A 19,886-nucleotide genomic window follows, 5' to 3' on the forward strand; every position below is an offset into this window, starting at 1 on the left:
CAGCTATAGGGACCTTGTCCTGGGGACCCCCTGTCTCTCAGCTAAGGAGTCCTTGTCCTGGGGACCCCCTGTCTCTCAGCTAAGGAGTCCTGGGGACCCCCTGGCTCTCAGCTAAGGAGTCCTTGTCCTGGGGACCCCCTGTCTCTCAGCTAAGGAGTCCTGGGGACCCCCTGGCTCTCAGCTAAGGAGTCCTGGGGACCCCCTGTCTCTCAGCTAAGGAGTCCTTGTCCTGGGGACCCCCTGTCTCTCAGCTAAGGAGTCCTTGTCCTGGGGACCCCCTGTCTCTCAGCTAAGGAGTCCTTGTCCTGGGACCCCCTGTCTCTCAGGACAAGGACTTGTCGTGGGGACCCCCTGTCTCTCAGCTAAGGAGTCCTGGGGACCCCCTGTCTCTCAGCTATAGGGACCTTGTCCTGGGGACCCCCTGTCTCTCAGCTAAGGAGTCCTGGGGACCCCCTGTCTCTCAGCTAAGGAGTCCTGGGGACCCCCTGTCTCTCAGCTAAGGAGTCCTTGTCCTGGGGACCCCCTGTCTCTCAGCTAAGGAGTCCTTGTCCTGGGGACCCCCTGTCTCTCAGCTAAGGAGTCCTTGTCCTGGGACCCCCTGTCTCTCAGCTAAGGAGTCCTTGTCCTGGGGACCCCCTGTCTCTCAGCTAAGGAGTCCTTGTCCTGGGACCCCCTGTCTCTCAGCTAAGGAGTCCTTGTCCTGGGGACCCCCTGTCTCTCAGCTAAGGAGTCCTTGTCCTGGGGACCCCCTGTCTCTCAGCTAAGGAGTCCTTGTCCTGGGACCCCCTGTCTCTCAGCTAAGGAGTCCTTGTCCTGGGGACCCCCTGTCTCTCAGCTAAGGAGTCCTTGTCCTGGGGACCCCCTGTCTCTCAGCTAAGGAGTCCTTGTCCTGGGGACCCCCTGTCTCTCAACTAAGGAGTCCTTGTCCTGGGACCCCCTGTCTCTCAGCTAAGGAGTCCTTGTCCTGGGGACCCCCTGTCTCTCAGCTAAGGAGTCCTGGGGACCCCCTGTCTCTCAGTTAAGGAGTCCTGGGGACCCCCTGTCTCTCAGCTAAGGAGTCCTGGGGACCCCCTGTCTCTCAGCTAAGGAGTCCTGGGGACCCCCTGTCTCTCAGCTAAGGAGTCCTGGGGACCCCCTGTCTCTCAGCTAAGGAGTCCTTGTCCTGGGGACCCCCTGTCTCTCAGCTATAGGGACCTTGTCCTGGGGACCCCCTGTCTCTCAGCTAAGGAGTCCTGGGGACCCCCTGGCTCTCAGCTAAGGAGTCCTGGGGACCCCCTGTCTCTCAGCTAAGGAGTCCTTGTCCTGGGGACCCCCTGTCTCTCAGCTAAGGAGTCCTTGTCCTGGGGACCCCCTGTCTCTCAGCTAAGGAGTCCTTGTCCTGGGGACCCCCTGTCTCTCAGCTAAGGAGTCCTTGTCCTGGGGACGCCCTGTCTCTCAGCTATAGGGACCTTGTCCTGGGGACCCCCTGTCTCTCAGCTAAGGAGTCCTTGTCCTGGGGACCCCCTGTCTCTCAGCTAAGGAGTCCTTGTCCTGGGGACCCCCTGTCTCTCAGCTAAGGGGTCCTTGTCCTGGGGACCCCCTGTCTCTCAGCTATAGGGACCTTGTCCTGGGGACCCCCTGTCTCTCAGCTAAGGAGTCCTTGTCCTGGGGACCCCCTGTCTCTCAGCTATAGGGACCTTGTCCTGGGGACCCCCTGTCTCTCAGCTAAGGAGTCCTGGGGACCCCCTGTCTCTCAGCTATAGGGACCTTGTCCTGGGGACCCCCTGTCTCTCAGCTATAGGGACCTTGTCCTGGGACCCCCTGTCTCTCAGCTAAGGAGTCCTGGGGACCCCCTGTCTCTCAGCTATAGGGACCTTGTCCTGGGGACCCCCTGTCTCTCAGCTATAGGGACCTTGTCCTGGGGACCCCCTGTCTCTCAGCTAAGGAGTCCTTGTCCTGGGGACCCCCTGTCTCTCAGCTATAGGGACCTTGTCCTGGGGACCCCCTGTCTCTCAGCTATAGGGACCTTGTCCTGGGGACCCCCTGTCTCTCAGCTAAGGAGTCCTTGTCCTGGGGACCCCCTGTCTCTCAGCTAAGGAGTCCTTGTCCTGGGGACCCCTGTCTCTCAGCTAAGGAGTCCTTGTCCTGGGGACCCCCTGTCTCTCAGCTATAGGGACCTTGTCCTGGGGACCCCCTGTCTCTCAGCTATAGGGACCTTGTCCTGGGGACCCCCTGTCTCTCAGCTAAGGAGACCTTGTCCTGGGGACCCCCTGTCTCTCAGCTAAGGAGTCCTGGGGACCCCCTGTCTCTCAGCTAAGGAGTCCTTGTCCTGGGGACCCCCTGTCTCTCAGCTATAGGGACCTTGTCCTGGGGACCCCCTGTCTCTCAGCTATAGGGACCTTGTCCTGGGGACCCCCTGTCTCTCAGCTATAGGGACCTTGTCCTGGGACCCCCTGTCTCTCAGCTATAGGGACCTTGTCCTGGGACCCCCTGTCTCTCAGCTATAGGGACCTTGTCCTGGGGACCCCCTGTCTCTCAGCTAAGGAGTCCTTGTCCTGGGGACCCCCTGTCTCTCAGCTAAGGAGTCCTGGGGACCCCCTGGCTCTCAGCTAAGGAGTCCTTGTCCTGGGGACCCCCTGTCTCTCAGCTAAGGAGTCCTGGGGACCCCCTGGCTCTCAGCTAAGGAGTCCTGGGGACCCCCTGTCTCTCAGCTAAGGAGTCCTTGTCCTGGGGACCCCCTGTCTCTCAGCTAAGGAGTCCTTGTCCTGGGGACCCCCTGGCTCTCAGCTAAGGAGTCCTTGTCCTGGGGACCCCCTGTCTCTCAGCTAAGGAGTCCTTGTCCTGGGACCCCCTGTCTCTCAGGACAAGGACTTGTCGTGGGGACCCCCTGTCTCTCAGCTAAGGAGTCCTGGGGACCCCTGTCTCTCAGCTATAGGGACCTTGTCCTGGGGACCCCCTGTCTCTCAGCTAAGGAGTCCTGGGGACCCCCTGTCTCTCAGCTAAGGAGTCCTGGGGACCCCCTGTCTCTCAGCTAAGGAGTCCTTGTCCTGGGGACCCCCTGTCTCTCAGCTAAGGAGTCCTTGTCCTGGGGACCCCCTGTCTCTCAGCTAAGGAGTCCTGGGGACCCCCTGTCTCTCAGCTAAGGAGTCCTTGTCCTGGGGACCCCCTGTCTCTCAGCTAAGGAGTCCTTGTCCTGGGACCCCCTGTCTCTCAGCTAAGGAGTCCTTGTCCTGGGGACCCCCTGTCTCTCAGCTAAGGAGTCCTTGTCCTGGGGACCCCCTGTCTCTCAGCTAAGGAGTCCTTGTCCTGGGACCCCCTGTCTCTCAGCTAAGGAGTCCTTGTCCTGGGGACCCCCTGTCTCTCAGCTAAGGAGTCCTTGTCCTGGGGACCCCCTGTCTCTCAGCTAAGGAGTCCTTGTCCTGGGGACCCCCTGTCTCTCAACTAAGGAGTCCTTGTCCTGGGACCCCCTGTCTCTCAGCTAAGGAGTCCTTGTCCTGGGGACCCCCTGTCTCTCAGCTAAGGAGTCCTGGGGACCCCCTGTCTCTCAGTTAAGGAGTCCTGGGGACCCCCTGTCTCTCAGCTAAGGAGTCCTGGGGACCCCCTGTCTCTCAGCTAAGGAGTCCTGGGGACCCCCTGTCTCTCAGCTAAGGAGTCCTGGGGACCCCCTGTCTCTCAGCTAAGGAGTCCTGGGGACCCCCTGTCTCTCAGCTAAGGAGTCCTTGTCCTGGGGACCCCCTGTCTCTCAGCTATAGGGACCTTGTCCTGGGGACCCCCTGTCTCTCAGCTAAGGAGTCCTGGGGACCCCCTGGCTCTCAGCTAAGGAGTCCTGGGGACCCCCTGTCTCTCAGCTAAGGAGTCCTGGGGACCCCCTGTCTCTCAGCTAAGGAGTCCTTGTCCTGGGGACCCCCTGTCTCTCAGCTAAGGAGTCCTTGTCCTGGGGACCCCCTGTCTCTCAGCTAAGGAGTCCTTTTCCTGGGGACGCCCTGTCTCTCAGCTATAGGGACCTTGTCCTGGGGACCTCCTGTCTCTCAGCTAAGGAGTCCTTGTCCTGGGGACCCCCTGTCTCTCAGCTAAGGAGTCCTTGTCCTGGGGACCCCCTGTCTCTCAGCTAAGGGGTCCTTGTCCTGGGGACCCCCTGTCTCTCAGCTATAGGGACCTTGTCCTGGGGACCCCCTGTCTCTCAGCTAAGGAGTCCTTGTCCTGGGGACCCCCTGTCTCTCAGCTAAGGAGTCCTTGTCCTGGGGACCCCCTGTCTCTCAGCTAAGGAGTCCTTGTCCTGGGGACCCCCTGTCTCTCAGCTAAGGAGTCCTTGTCCTGGGGACCCCCTGTCTCTCAGCTAAGGAGTCCTTGTCCTGGGGACCCCCTGTCTCTCAGCTAAGGGGTCCTTGTCCTGGGGACCCCCTGTCTCTCAGCTATAGGGACCTTGTCCTGGGGACCCCCTGTCTCTCAGCTAAGGAGTCCTTGTCCTGGGGACCCCCTGTCTCTCAGCTAAGGAGTCCTTGTCCTGGGGACCCCCTGTCTCTCAGCTATAGGGACCTTGTCCTGGGGACCCCCTGTCTCTCAGCTAAGGAGTCCTGGGGACCCCCTGTCTCTCAGCTATAGGGACCTTGTCCTGGGGACCCCCTGTCTCTCAGCTATAGGGACCTTGTCCTGGGACCCCCTGTCTCTCAGCTAAGGAGTCCTGGGGACCCCCTGTCTCTCAGCTATAGGGACCTTGTCCTGGGGACCCCCTGTCTCTCAGCTATAGGGACCTTGTCCTGGGGACCCCCTGTCTCTCAGCTAAGGAGTCCTTGTCCTGGGGACCCCCTGTCTCTCAGCTATAGGGACCTTGTCCTGGGGACCCCCTGTCTCTCAGCTATAGGGACCTTGTCCTGGGGACCCCCTGTCTCTCAGCTAAGGAGTCCTTGTCCTGGGGACCCCCTGTCTCTCAGCTAAGGAGTCCTTGTCCTGGGGACCCCCTGTCTCTCAGCTAAGGAGTCCTTGTCCTGGGGACCCCCTGTCTCTCAGCTATAGGGACCTTGTCCTGGGGACCCCCTGTCTCTCAGCTATAGGGACCTTGTCCTGGGGACCCCCTGTCTCTCAGCTAAGGAGACCTTGTCCTGGGGACCCCCTGTCTCTCAGCTAAGGAGTCCTGGGGACCCCCTGTCTCTCAGCTAAGGAGTCCTTGTCCTGGGGACCCCCTGTCTCTCAGCTATAGGGACCTTGTCCTGGGGACCCCCCGTCTCTCAGCTATAGGGACCTTGTCCTGGGGACCCCCTGTCTCTCAGCTATAGGGACCTTGTCCTGGGACCCCCTGTCTCTCAGCTAAGGAGTCCTTGTCCTGGGACCCCCTGGCTCTCAGCTAAGGGGTCCTTGTCCTGGGACCCCCTGTCTCTCAGCTAAGGGGTCCTTGTCCTGGGGACCCCCTGTCTCTCAGCTAAGGAGTCCTTGTCCTGGGGACCCCCTGTCTCTCAGCTAAGGGGTCCTTGTCCTGGGGACCCCCTGTCTCTCAGCTAAGGAGTCCTTGTCCTGGGGACCCCCTGTCTCTCAGCTAAGGAGTCCTTGTCCTGGGGACCCCCTGTCTCTCAGCTAAGGAGTCCTTGTCCTGGGGACCCCCTGTCTCTCAGCTAAGGAGTCCTTGTCCTGGGGACGCCCTGTCTCTCAGCTAAGGAGTCCTGGGGACCCCCTGTCTCTCAGCTAAGGAGTCCTTGTCCTGGGACCCCCTGTCTCTCAGCTAAGGAGTCCTTGTCCTGGGGACCCCCTGTCTCTCAGCTATAGGGACCTTATCCTGGGGACCCCCTGTCTCTCAGCTAAGGAGTCCTTGTCCTGGGGACCCCCTGTCTCTCAGCTAAGGAGTCCTTGTCCTGGGGACCCCCTGTCTCTCAGCTAAGGAGTCCTTGTCCTGGGGACCCCCTGTCTCTCAGCTAAGGAGTCCTTGTCCCGGGGACCCCCTGTCTCTCAGCTAAGGAGTCCTTGTCCTGGGGACCCCCTGTCTCTCAGCTAAGGAGTCCTTGTCCTGGGGACCCCCTGTCTCTCAGCTAAGGAGTCCTGGGGACCCCCCTGTCTCTCAGCTAAGGAGTCCTTGTCCTGGGGACCCCCTGTCTCTCAGCTAAGGAGTCCTTGTCCTGGGGACCCCCTGTCTCTCAGCTAAGGAGTCCTTGTCCTGGGGACCCCCTGTCTCTCAGCTAAGGAGTCCTTGTCCTGGGGACCCCCTGTCTCTCAGCTAAGGAGTCCTTGTCCTGGGGACCCCCTGTCTCTCAGCTATAGGGACCTTGTCCTGGGACCCCCTGGCTCTCAGCTAAGGAGTCCTTGTCCTGGGGACCCCCTGTCTCTCAGCTAAGGAGTCCTTGTCCTGGGGACCCCCTGTCTCTCAGCTAAGGAGTCCTTGTCCTGGGGACCCCCTGGCTCTCAGCTAAGGAGTCCTTGTCCTGGGGACCCCCTGTCTCTCAGCTAAGGAGTCCTTGTCCTGGGGACCCCCTGTCTCTCAGCTAAGGAGTCCTTGTCCTGGGGACCCCCTGGCTCTCAGCTATAGGGACCTTGTCCTGGGACCCCCTGGCTCTCAGCTAAGGAGTCCTGGGGATCCCCTGTCTCTCAGCTAAGGGGTCCTTGTCCTGGGGGGGGGACCCCCATAACATCAGTTATTATAGGAATGGAACACAAAGGGCAGGTCTACGCTGCTGTATTTTAACATCAGTTATTATAGGAATGGAACACAAAGGGCAGGTCTACGCTGCTGTATTTTAACATCAGTTATTATAGGAATGGAACACAAAGGGCAGGTCTACGCTGCTGTATTTTAACATCAGTTATAGGAATGGAACACAAAGGGCAGGTCTACGCTGCTGTATTTTAACATCAGTTATTATAGGAATGGAACACAAAGGGCAGGTCTACGCTGCTGTATTTTAACATCAGTTATTATAGGAATGGAACACAAAGGACAGGTCTACGCTGCTGTATTTTAACATCAGTTATTATAGGAATGGAACACAAAGGGCAGGTCTACGCTGCTGTATTTTAACACCAGTTATTATGGTGGTAGTAGGAGAGACAGATATCTTATGAGGTGGTACTTCAGTATATCAATTCTAGTGCATATAATGCATTATTGTCTCATTCTGGATAGAATCCAGAGATCCAAAGATTGGCCAAGTGTCTATGCTCTGAAGGAAAATAATGACGCTGTCATATTAACCCATTCTGGACGGGAACCCCTTTTGGTGTTTTAACTAAGCATTATGTTATACTTTGGCTATTGAAAAATAGCAGATCTACAAGCTCATAGCGCGCCACTCGGTGGTGCGCTATGAGCTTGTAGATCTGCTATTTTTTTTTAAATCGAAGAACGACATAGAAACATAGCTTTTTCAGAAAACTGTCAGGATGTAGAAGAACATTTTATAGAATCTGATCTCAGGTCAAAACAAATAATTTGTCATATTAATCTAGGACCAAATTACATTATTAATCTACAGGTTTTCCTTAACATTTCAGCCCCAAAATAATCATATTTGAACTCAATGACTATATTAATAATTTAACATTGCATTGTCTAACATCACTAAATGCATCTGAAATTAAACACAAAAGTAACATTTCAGGATTCCAATTGAAATATAGCAAAACATAGCTGATCTACAAGCTCCAAATGTGTCACAGTGCAACACGTTTTGAGCTTGTAGATCGGCTATTTCCGCTACCTTTGCGTGACATAGAATGACGAAGTAGGGCATTAATTATATATTTAAAAAAGAAATTTAAAAAAAGAAAATAGAACCAATAGTGTTCCTAGATAGATATAGAGATAGATCTAGATCACATAGACAGGTCTTACAGGGAATGCTTTCCTCCGGGACACGTCTCTCTCTCCCTCCTCCACCGTGGGCGAGTCCAGGAGGCTGTCCAGACTGGACAGGGACGACTGAGAGAGAGAGAGAGAGAGAGACAGGGAGAGAGAGAGAGAGAGAGAGACAGAGACAGAGACAGGGAGAGGGAGAGGGAGAGGGAGAGGGAGAGGGAGAGACAGGGAGAGGGAGAGGGAGAGACAGAGACAGGGAGAGACCGAGACAGAGACAGGGAGAGACAGAGACAGGGAGAGGGAGAGGGAGAGGGAGAGGGGGAGGGGGGTGCGGGTGAGAGAGATTACAATACACATTTACACGTTTTGTGACAGTTTCTGACCGAGGATAAGTCATTGATTTTCTTTTAATTTTCGTTTGCTCATGTCATGTGAAAGCAGGGAATCGTAGCTTCAAATTGACATATTGGTTGTTCAGTTTGACCAGTTTTGGAGATATGGCTTATAGAGTAATAATGTCTTGCAGAGAAACAGCGAGTTGAGAAAACAGGCTTGAAAAGGTTCACTTCTGTGGACTCTAACATTACACCTAGCTACATGTTTAAGCATTTATTTCATATTTACATGTCTTCTGTGGTCTCTAACATTACACCTAGCTACATGTTTAAGCATTTATTTCATATTTACATGTCTTCTGTGGTCTCTAACATTACACCTAGCTACATGTTTAAGCATTTATTTCATATTTACATGTCTTCTGTGGTCTCTAACATTACACCTAGCTACATGTTTAAGCATTTATTTCATATTTACATGTCTTCTGTGGTCTCTAACATTACACCTAGCTACATGTTTAAGCATTTATTTCATATTTACATGTCTTCTGTGGTCTCTAACATTACACCTAGCTACATGTTTAAGCATTTATTTCATATTTACATGTCTTCTGTGGTCTCTAACATTACACCTAGCTACATGTTTAAGCATTCATTTCATATTTACATGTCTTCTGTGGTCTCTAACATTACACCTAGCTACATGTTTAAGCATTTATTTCATATTTACATGTCTTCTGTGGACTAACATTACACCTAGCTACATGTTTAAGCATTTATTTCATGTTTACATGTCGATTTCAAATCCGACACTTATTCCAGACATGCTCTAGTATGTGAAGAGTCTTATTCCAGACATGCTCTAGTATGTGAAGAGTCTTATTCCAGACATGCTCTAGTATGTGAAGAGTCTTATTCCAGACATGCTCTAGTATGTGAAGAGTCTTATTCCAGACATGCTCTAGTATGTGAAGAGTCTTATTCCAGACATGCTCTAGTATGTGAAGAGTCTTATTCCAGACATGCTCTAGTATGTGAAGAGTCTTATTCCAGACATGCTCTAGTATGTGAAGAGTCTTATTCCAGACATGCTCTAGGATGTGAAGAGTCTTATTCCAGACATGCTCTAGGATGTGAAGAGTCTTATTCCAGACATGCTCTAGTATGTGAAGAGTCTTATTCCAGACATGCTCTAGGATGTGAAGAGTCTTATTCCAGACATGCTCTAGGATGTGAAGAGTCTTATTCCAGACATGCTCTAGTATGTGAAGAGTCTTATTCCAGACATGCTCTAGTATGTGAAGAGTCTTATTCCAGACATGCTCTAGTATGTGAAGAGTCTTATTCCAGACATGCTCTAGTATGTGAAGAGTCTTATTCCAGACATGCTCTAGGATGTGAAGAGTCTTATTCCAGACATGCTCTAGGATGTGAAGAGTCTTATTCCAGACATGCTCTAGTATGTGAAGAGTCTTATTCCAGACATGCTCTAGGATGTGAAGAGTCTTATTCCAGACATGCTCTAGGATGTGAAGAGTCTTATTCCAGACATGCTCTAGGATGTGAAGAGTCTTATTCCAGACATGCTCTAGTATGTGAAGAGTCTTATTCCAGACATGCTCTAGGATGTGAAGAGTCTTATTCCAGACATGCTCTAGTATGTGAAGAGTCTTATTCCAGACATGCTCTAGTGAAGAGTCTTATTCCAGACATGCTCTAGGATGTGAAGAGTCTTATTCCAGACATGCTCTAGTATGTGAAGAGTCTTATTCCAGACATGCTCTAGTATGTGAAGAGTCTGCCTGTGATGTTAACTCATATAGAAGTCAGTGTCTCTCTCCTGAACAGTGAGTCTCTGCATCACAAAGTCACATTTTATTTTGTATCATGAACGATGCCTTTGAGCTTCTTGTACGTGTGTGTCTTTGAGGGGCGCTAGCCCCTCCTACGTAGAGCTCCGAGGGTGTGTGTAAACACAAACATCCAATATGCCAAATTTGATAATTTGAGATATGATACGAGATCATATCTCGAGATACGATATGATACGAGATATGATACGCGCGCGCGCGCGTGCGTGCGTGCGTGCGTGGGTGTGCGTGCGTGCGTGCGTGCGTGCGTGCGTGCGTGTGCGTGCGTGCGTGCGTGGGTGTGCGTGCGTGCATGCGTGCGTGCGTGCGTGTGCAGGGTTGGAAAGTAACGGATTACATGTAACGCCGTTACGTAATCAGAGTACAAAAAAACGGTAACTGTAACGTCTTAGGGTACATTTTAAAATGTGTAATCTGGATTATAGTAACGGGGGTTACAGGCTTGATTTCAATCTCCCCTTCCCCTCAGACATTTTAGGGCTACAAATAAGTTAAAACACCAAACAATAAAAAAAATCAAGTCTTAATACTAGTACGCATGCATGGCACATGATGCGCTGTGTGTGTGTTGCTGCTGCTGCCCCACTGCGCAGTGAACACAGGCTCGGCTCGCGGCTCGGCTCCAACACGAGCCATATCGGTCCCAGGCAATGGTTTCCCCCGCCGTCAGACTCCCCAGTCCCGACATATTATATTATATTATATTATATTTCATTATATAGTGCTGTGATCTGTAACTAGCGGACAATGATCTGTAGGCTACTGTACCCGGGGACAGAGGGGGACAGTGAGAGCAGGCCCCGCGTCGGGGTGGACTGACTGGAGCGCTCTGGGCGAGATTATGACGGGGAGTGGAAAAATGATATAAAAGACACCGTTCAAATGACACTTTAAAGGTATATTCAGTGATTTCACTTAATTCAAATATCACTTATTTTTTCTTGTTTTTTGGATAATCCCCCCTACTATAAAGTGTGCTGACCATAGTTCCTCCCTGTCCCCAGCGAGCCCCTGGGGTCAAAAAACCCAATCATGATCGAGTGGGGCGGGCATTGGTGCACGTGCTGTTGGTCTGTTGTACTTCCCCCACTGTAGAGCGTGTGCATGTGCACATCTCGTTACCGGGTGGACCGGGTTTTTTTCCAAATCACCCAAATCACTGAATGCTCCTTTAACACTGTAGTAGTAGGCTCGCTAAAAACCATAACTCTATGGACATAATAACATGCAGCAGGGTGTAATCAGCCCTCCTCAACAGCTATGGACATAATAACATGCAGCAGGGTGTAATCAGCCCTCCTCAACAGCTATGGACATAATAACATGCAGCAGGGTGTAATCAGCCCTCCTCAACAGCTATGGACATAATAACATGCAGCAGGGTGTAATCAGCCCTCCTCAACAGCTATGGACATAATAACATGCAGCAGGGTGTAATCAGCCCTCCTCAACAGCTATGGACATAATAACATGCAGCAGGGTGTAATCAGCCCTCCTCAACAGCTATGGACATAATAACATGCAGCAGGGTGTAATCAGCCCTCCTCAACAGCTATGGACATAATAACATGCAGCAGGGTGTAATCAGCCCTCCTCAACAGCTATGGACATAATAACATGCAGCAGGGTGTAATCAGCCCTCCTCAACAGCTATGGACATAATAACATGCAGCAGGGTGTAATCAGCCCTCCTCAACAGCTATGGACATAATAACATGCAGCAGGGTGTAATCAGCCCTCCTCAACAGCTATGGACATAATAACATGCAGCAGGGTGTAATCAGCCCTCCTCAACAGCTATGGACATAATAACATGCAGCAGGGTGTAATCAGCCCTCCTCAACAGCTATGGACATAATAACATGCAGCAGGGTGTAATCAGCCCTCCTCAACAGCTATGGACATAATAACATGCAGCGGGGTGTAATCAGCCCTCCTCAACAGCTATGGACATAATAACATGCAGCGGGGTGTAATCAGCCCTCCTCAACAGCTATGGACATAATAACATGCAGCAGGGTGTAATCAGCCCTCCTCAACAGCTATGGACATAATAACATGCAGCAGGGTGTAATCAGCCCTCCTCAACAGCTTCACAGTGTGGTGGTGGTGATATGTTCAAACGGGATACAAATCCAAAGAGTTTCAGTTGAATCAGTTAAATCTGTGATTCATTTCAGCTGAATAGATAGAGATGCCTTGCAATGCGCGGTGTCGCGTCGCGCATTGCAAAGTGAAACAGTCTGAAACTCATCAGCTCCGTAACGTTGCGCTAGAAAGCTGTGTGTGTCTGCGTCTGTGTGTGACTGTGACTGTGTGTGTGTGTGTGTGTGTGTGTGTGTGCGCCTGTCTGTCTGTCTGTCTGTGACAACTTAGTGTTAAAGTGCTAGTGTTTTCCTTTTTTTTCTTTTTAATTAATAGCATTTTGTAGTCTACAGTGCCCTACAGCATGACTTTGGCTAGGGCCTATATATATTCTTTATATTTATTATTATGATTTGGAATGAATTTGCCTTTTGTGTGAAAACGTGCCTTGCCTAGCTGAATAGGACTGTATTTTAACATGAATCATAATAAGGTTGGAACTTGAGAGCCAAATATTTTCTGAGGAGGTTCTGCTTGTTGTAAAAAGGTTGAGAACCACTGATTTAACCATATTTCTGTTGTCCTTTTCTTAATTTCATAAGCTCAACACATTCTTGTCTGGTTATCAATGGTAAAACGTGTTTTATCTAATTAAATAGAGTTTTGATTAAAAGTAATCCAAAAGTAACTGAAAGTAACCCCCTACTTTTTAAATTGTGGTACTCGGATTATGTTATAGACTACAATTTTTAGCAAGTAACTTGTAACTGTAGGGGATTACTTTTTAAAAGTAACCTTCCCAACCCTGTGCGTGTGTAACACTTACTGGGGGGAATATCTGCGAGCGCGGACACTTACTGGGGGGAATATCTGCGAGCGCGGACACTTACTGGGGGGAATATCTGCGAGCGCGGTCACTTACTGGGGGGAATATCTGCGAGCGCGGACACTTACTGGGGGGAATATCTGCGAGCGCGGACACTTACTGGGGGGAATATCTGCGAGCGCGGACACTTACTGGGGGGAATATCTGCGAGCGCGGACACTTACTGGGGGGAATATCTGCGAGCGCGGACACTTACTGGGGGGAATATCTGCGAGCGCGGTCACTTACTGGGGGGAATATCTGCGAGCGCGGACACTTACTGGGGGGAATATCTGCGAGCGCGGTCACTTACTGGGGGGAATATCTGCGAGCGCGGACACTTACTGGGGGGAATATCTGCGAGCGCGGTCACTTACTGGGGGGAATATCTGCGAGCGCGGTCACTTACTGGGGGGAATATCTGCGAGCGCGGTCACTTACTGGGGGGAATATCTGCGAGCGCGGACACTTACTGGGGGGAATATCTGCGAGCGCGGTCACTTACTGGGGGGAATATCTGCGAGCGCGGACACTTACTGGGGGGAATATCTGCGAGCGCGGACACTTACTGGGGGGAATATCTGCGAGCGCGGACACTTACTGGGGGGAATATCTGCGAGCGCGGACACTTACTGGGGGGAATATCTGCGAGCGCGGACACTTACTGGGGGGAATATCTGCGAGCGCGGTCGTCTGTCGGTGACTCGAGGTCTCGACACCGTCGGATGATTCAGCTTGTCTGGAGCGGACACTACCAGGTCCAGGTCTGTGCACGCACGCACACACACACACACACACACACACACACACACACACACACACACACACACACACACACACACACACACACACACACACACACACACACACACACACACACACACACACACACACACACACACACACACACACACACACACACACACACACACACACACACAGCGTTTTATTATACTGATCAGTCAGAAGGAGTGTTGATTTCGTCGACTAAAAACCGTGACGAGATTTGATTTCGTCGACTACCTTTTGTTTTCCTCCTGACAAAAACTAAATCAAATCTAGGCCATGATGACTAGAACTGAGTACTTTTACTCTTGGTTACTGTAAGTACATTTTGACGCCAAATACTTTTGTACCTTTTACTTGTAACAGAGTATTTCTATAGTGTACTATTTCTGTATTGTACTATATTGTACTATTTCTATATTGTACTATTTCTATATTGTACTATTTCTACAGTATATTGTACTATTTTTATATTGTACTATTTCTATATTGTACTATTTTTATATTGTACTATTTCTATATTGTACTATTGATACTTTTATTTAAACTTTTAGTAGAGTTTTCAGCCAGTTTTTAACCCGTTTTGACCTGAGATCAGATTCTACAAATGTCTTCTAAATCCTTGACAGTTTTCTGAAAGGCCGCCGACCCCCATCTGAAAATATGTTGTTCCAGGGACCCCCCCCCCCCCTCCTCCCCCCCCCCCCCCCCCCCCAGAAGCAAAGATTTGAGTTAAAAACGTTCGCTCTGAAAGAATATATATTCAAAGATTTGCGGCACATTTTCACGATTTTCAAAAAAATAGCAGATCTACAAGCTCGTAGCGCGGCACTCGGTGCTGCGCTACGAGCTACGAGCTACGAGCTACGAGCTACGAGCTACGAGCTACGAGCTATGAGCTATGAGCTTGTAGATCTGCTGAGCTATGAGCTACGAGCTATGAGCTACGAGCTATGAGCTATGAGCTACGAGCTATGAGCTATGAGCTACGAGCTATGAGCTTGTAGATCTGCTGAGCTATGAGCTACGAGCTACGAGCTATGAGCTATGAGCTATGAGCTATGAGCTTGTAGATCTGCTGCGCTATGAGCTTGTAGATCTGCTGTTTTCCAACATAATGTTTAAAACACCAACCCGTCCTGAATGGGTTAATCCATCTTCCATTAAAACCCGCCTCCCTCATCATGATGCTCTGATCCCATTGGCCGGTCGTGACCCGTCAGTCAAACTCACCAGTGTTGTCATGTGACCGTTCAGGGGCGGAGTCTGGTGTCGAAGCCCCGCCCTCAGACTTAGGGCTGTCACACCTGAGCGGGGGGGGCAGACCAACGACCACAAGATTAGTGTGTGTGAGTGTGTGTGTGTGTGTGTGTGTGTGTGTGTGTGTGAGTGTGTGTGTGTGCGTGCACGCGTATCCCTAAAATGTTTTATGCTAAAACACTGGTTCTCAACCAGTGGTCCGGGGACCCCCAGTGGTCCGGGGACCCCCAGTGGTCCGGGGACCCCCAGTGGTCCTTGAGCTCACTGCGCTAAAACCATGGAATACGGATGTGTATATTACAGGAAACTCCTGTTAAACTTTACAACAAACGAATTCCCGAATTGTACCATCAGGAGGTAGAGCAGGTCCCTGATCCCTGGGTCGGCGGTTCAAATCCCGGCTCCTCCTGTCCACATGTCAAAGTGTCCTTGGGCAAGACACTGAACCCCACCCTGCCTCCAAGAGACACTGAACCCCACACTGTCTCCAATGAGACACTGAACCCCACCCTGCCTCCAATGAGACACTGAACCCCACACTGTCTCCAATGAGACACTGAACCCCACACTGTCTCCAATGAGACACTGAACCCCACCCTGCCTCCAATGAGACACTGAACCCCACCCTGCCTCCAATGAGACACTGAACCCCACCCTGCCTCCAATGAGACACTGAACCCCACCCTGCCTCCAATGAGACACTGAACCCCACACTGCCTCCAATGAGACACTGAACCCCACCCTGCCTCCAGTGAGACACTGAACCCCACCCTGCCTCCAATGAGACACTGAACCCCACCCTGCCTCCAATGAGACACTGAACCCCACACTGCCTCCAATGAGACACTGAACCCCACCCTGCCTCCAATGAGACACTGAACCCCACACTGCCTCCAATGAGACACTGAACCCCACCCTGCCTCCAGTGAGACACTGAACCCCACACTGCCTCCAGTGAGACACTGAACCCCACCCTGCCTCCAATGAGACACTGAACCCCACCCTGTCTCCAATGAGACACTGAACCCCACCCTGCCTCCAATGAGACACTGAACCCCACCCTGCCTCCAATGAGACACTGAACCCCACCCTGCCTCCAATGAGACACTGAACCCCACACTGCCTCCAATGAGACACTGAACCCCACCCTGCCTCCAATGAGACACTGAACCCCACACTGCCTCCAATGAGACACTGAACCCCACCCTGCCTCCAATGAGACACTGAACCCCACACTGCCTCCAGTGAGACACTGAACCCCACCCTGCCTCCAATGAGACACTGAACCCCACCCTGTCTCCAATGAGACACTGAACCCCACCCTGCCTCCAATGAGACACTGAACCCCACACTGCCTCCAATGAGACACTGAACCCCACCCTGCCTCCAATGAGACACTGAACCCCACACTGCCTCCAGTGAGACACTGAACCCCACCCTGCCTCCAATGAGACACTGAACCCCACCCTGCCTCCAATGAGACACTGAACCCCACCCTGTCTCCAATGAGACACTGAACCCCACCCTGCCTCCAATGAGACACTGAACCCACACTGCCTCCAGTGAGACACTGAACCCCACCCTGCCTCCAATGAGACACTGAACCCCACCCTGCCTCCAATGAGACACTGAACCCAACACTGCCTCCAATGAGACAATGAACCCCACCCTGCCTCCAATGAGACACTGAACCCCACCCTGCCTCCAATGAGACACTGAACCCCACCCTGCCTCCAATGAGACACTGAACCCCACACTGCCTCCAATGAGACACTGAACCCCACACTGCCTCCAATGAGACACTGAACCCCACACTGCCTCCAATGAGACACTGAACCCCACACTGCCTCCAGTGAGACACTGAACCCCACACTGCCTCCAGTGAGACACTGAACCCCACACTGTCTCCAATGAGACACTGAACCCCACACTGCCTCCAGTGAGACACTGAACCCCACACTGCCTCCAGTGAGACACTGAACCCCACCCTGCCTCCAATGAGACACTGAACTCCACACTGCCTCCAATGAGACACTGAACCCCACCCTGCCTCCAATGAGACACTGAACCCCACCCTGCCTCAAATGAGACACTGAACCCCACACTGTCTCCAATGAGACACTTAACCCCACACTGCCTCCAATGAGACACTGAACCCCACCCTGCCTCCAATGAGACACTGAACCCCACCCTGCCTCCAATGCCCACCCTGCCTCCAATGAGACACTGAACCCCACCCTGCCTCCAATGAGACACTGAACCCCACCCTGTCTCCAATGAGACACTGAACCCCACCCTGCCTCCAATGAGACACTGAACCCCACCCTGTCTCCAATGAGACACTGAACCCCACCCTGCCTCCAATGAGACACTGAACCCCACCCTGTCTCCAATGAGACACTGAACCCCACACTGCCTCCAATGAGACACTGAACCCCACACTGCCTCCAATGAGACACTGAACCCCACACTGCCTCCAGTGAGACACTGAACGCCACACTGCCTCCAGTGAGACACTGAACCCCACACTGTCTCCAATGAGACACTGAACCCCACACTGCCTCCAGTGAGACACTGAACCCCACACTGCCTCCAGTGAGACACTGAACCCCACCCTGCCTCCAATGAGACACTGAACTCCACACTGCCTCCAATGAGACACTGAACCCCACCCTGCCTCCAATGAGACACTGAACCCCACCCTGCCTCAAATGAGACACTGAACCCCACACTGTCTCCAATGAGACACTTAACCCCACACTGCCTCCAATGAGACACTGAACCCCACCCTGCCTCCAATGAGACACTGAACCCCACCCTGCCTCCAATGCCCACCCTGCCTCAGTGGAATGGCTTAGGGTCGACGACAGAGTACAGCATCTTGCAATGGGTCTGGTCCACAAGATTCGATACACCACCAAGATACCCATGTACCTGTCTAGATACTTCCTTAATGTTAACGAAGTCCACACCCACAACACCAGAGGGAGTGCAACGAACCATGTACAACCCAGATTCGGCACAAACAAGGGACTAAATTCTTTTCGCTCCTATGCCACTAAAATGTGGAACGCCCTACCAACTGTCATTAAGACATGCAAATCCCTTGACTCTTTCAAAACCGCTCTCAAAGGGCACCTACGGACGGCTGCAATTCGAAACTGGCCCCTGTAAAATCGGAATCCCTCAAACACGAACGCAAGGACAACACAAGAGACGGTCGCGGCCACACAGCCAACTCAAGGTATGGCCACTGAGCCAACTTGGGGACCCAACGCAAGGACAACACAAGAGACGGTCACGGCCACACAGCCAACTCAAGGTACGGCCACGGAGCCGACTTGGGGACCCAACGCAGCTCCCCCAAGGAAAACAAACAAATTAACGGAGCTGAACGTGAATCCCCCCCACCGCCCACCCCTTTTTTTCCCCTCACTGTATATATTTCTTTTCCCTTTTTACCTCCTTTTTGATGAATTCTTTTTTGATGAATTCCTGTTCTGTCTATAGAAGTGTCTATTTGTACGTCTCTAAATGTTTTGATGATTTGAACATGGTGGACCCTGTTGGAAACAAGTGTAATGCTTAATTGGGTCGTCCACTCACAGTTAACAGCCTTTGTATTGAGTTTGTGCTTGAAATGTACTGTAATTCTGCAAACTGTTAATAAATTCTTCAATCAATCAATCAATCAAAGCCTCCAATGAGACACTGAACCCCACCCTGCCTCCAATGAGACACTGAACCCCACCCTGTCTCCAATGAGACACTGAACCCCACCCTGCCTCCAATGAGACACTGAACCCCACCCTGTCTCCAATGAGACACTGAACCCCACCCTGCCTCCAATGAGACACTGAACCCCACCCTGCCTCCAATGAGACACTGAACCCCACCCTGCCTCCAATGAGACACTGAACCCCACCCTGCCTCCAGTGAGTCGGTCAGTGTGTGAATGTGTGAAGTGAGGACGCTGGCGTCGACTGGTCGCCGCTTCACCTCCCAATGAATGAATGAATAAAAATGCAATTCATTAAAAATGCAATTCATCATCACACCTGTATAGTACCGTATAGTATTAACACTTTAATTGCCCGGAACTATTTAATCCATTACATTCATGCGCCCAGTCGATTTATAAACACGGACGCCTTTTCCGGACGGACCGGCCGGAAGTTCATGATGTTGTGTAGCAGCTAACAATAGCCACAGCACTATAGAGTCGATCGACAACAACGGGAGACAAGAATAAATCTATCGAGACTAGCGACTGGACCGCGGAGCGCCGTCTAACACAGGATCAGGTCGTTTCGAGGAAGCAATCTGATTGGTTGAAACAGCCTTCTAGCCGTGGTTCAAACGAGCACCACTCCACACCTAATCAAAACAAAGAATTCAGCTGCTCTGTTTTCCCAGAGCGCAGCAAACTGGGTGGCTAGGCTAGCTAGTTTCTTGGGACATTTGTGGTCGTAGTGACTACATCTGTCATTAAAAAATATATGTTTTTTCAGCGTTTTTTAAGGGTAACTGTTGTATAACTTGTGTGTTGCTTTGGGAACTCGCCCTGCAGCATCACAGGCGTGCTTTAACCCATTTTGACCTGAGATCAGATTCTATAAAATGTTCTTCTACATCCTGACGGTTTTCTGAAAAAGCTATGTTTCTATGTCAGTCGTTCTTCGATTTTTCAAAAATAGCAGACCTACAAGCTCGAGCTTGTAGATCTGCTATTTTTCAATAGCTAAAGCATAACATAATGCTAACACCAAAAGGGGTTCCCGCCCAGAATGGGTTAAATCTAGTGCCCATAATTGCCCGTTAACTCCTCTTTTCGTCCAGTGGAGCGTCCCAGGTGGTCCCCATGCAGCTGAATGATGGGGGACCAAATGGACCCTTATTAGATCTTTAACTCTTGAGCGTAAAATAAA

The 19,886-nt window shown here is 51.5% G+C and overlaps 1 pseudogene across 1 annotated transcript in view; it reads right to left on the reverse strand.

Moving 5' to 3' along the window:
• The window catches only part of LOC306918202 (SH3 domain-containing kinase-binding protein 1-like), a 29,765-nt pseudogene that overhangs the window by 1,133 nt on the left and 8,746 nt on the right, over window positions 1-19,886 (reverse strand). Inside the window, exons 7-9 of the transcript XR_013792507.1 lie at window positions 14,932-15,005; window positions 13,578-13,678; window positions 7,793-7,879 (exon numbers count right to left, since the gene is read on the reverse strand). The product of XR_013792507.1 is annotated as an SH3 domain-containing kinase-binding protein 1-like (transcript). The remainder of the gene's footprint in view (window positions 1-7,792; window positions 7,880-13,577; window positions 13,679-14,931; window positions 15,006-19,886) is intronic.

Source organism: Electrona antarctica (genome assembly GCF_951216825.1).
Source record: "Electrona antarctica genome assembly, contig: scaffold_709, whole genome shotgun sequence".
Lineage (NCBI taxonomy): Eukaryota > Metazoa > Chordata > Actinopteri > Myctophiformes > Myctophidae > Electrona > Electrona antarctica.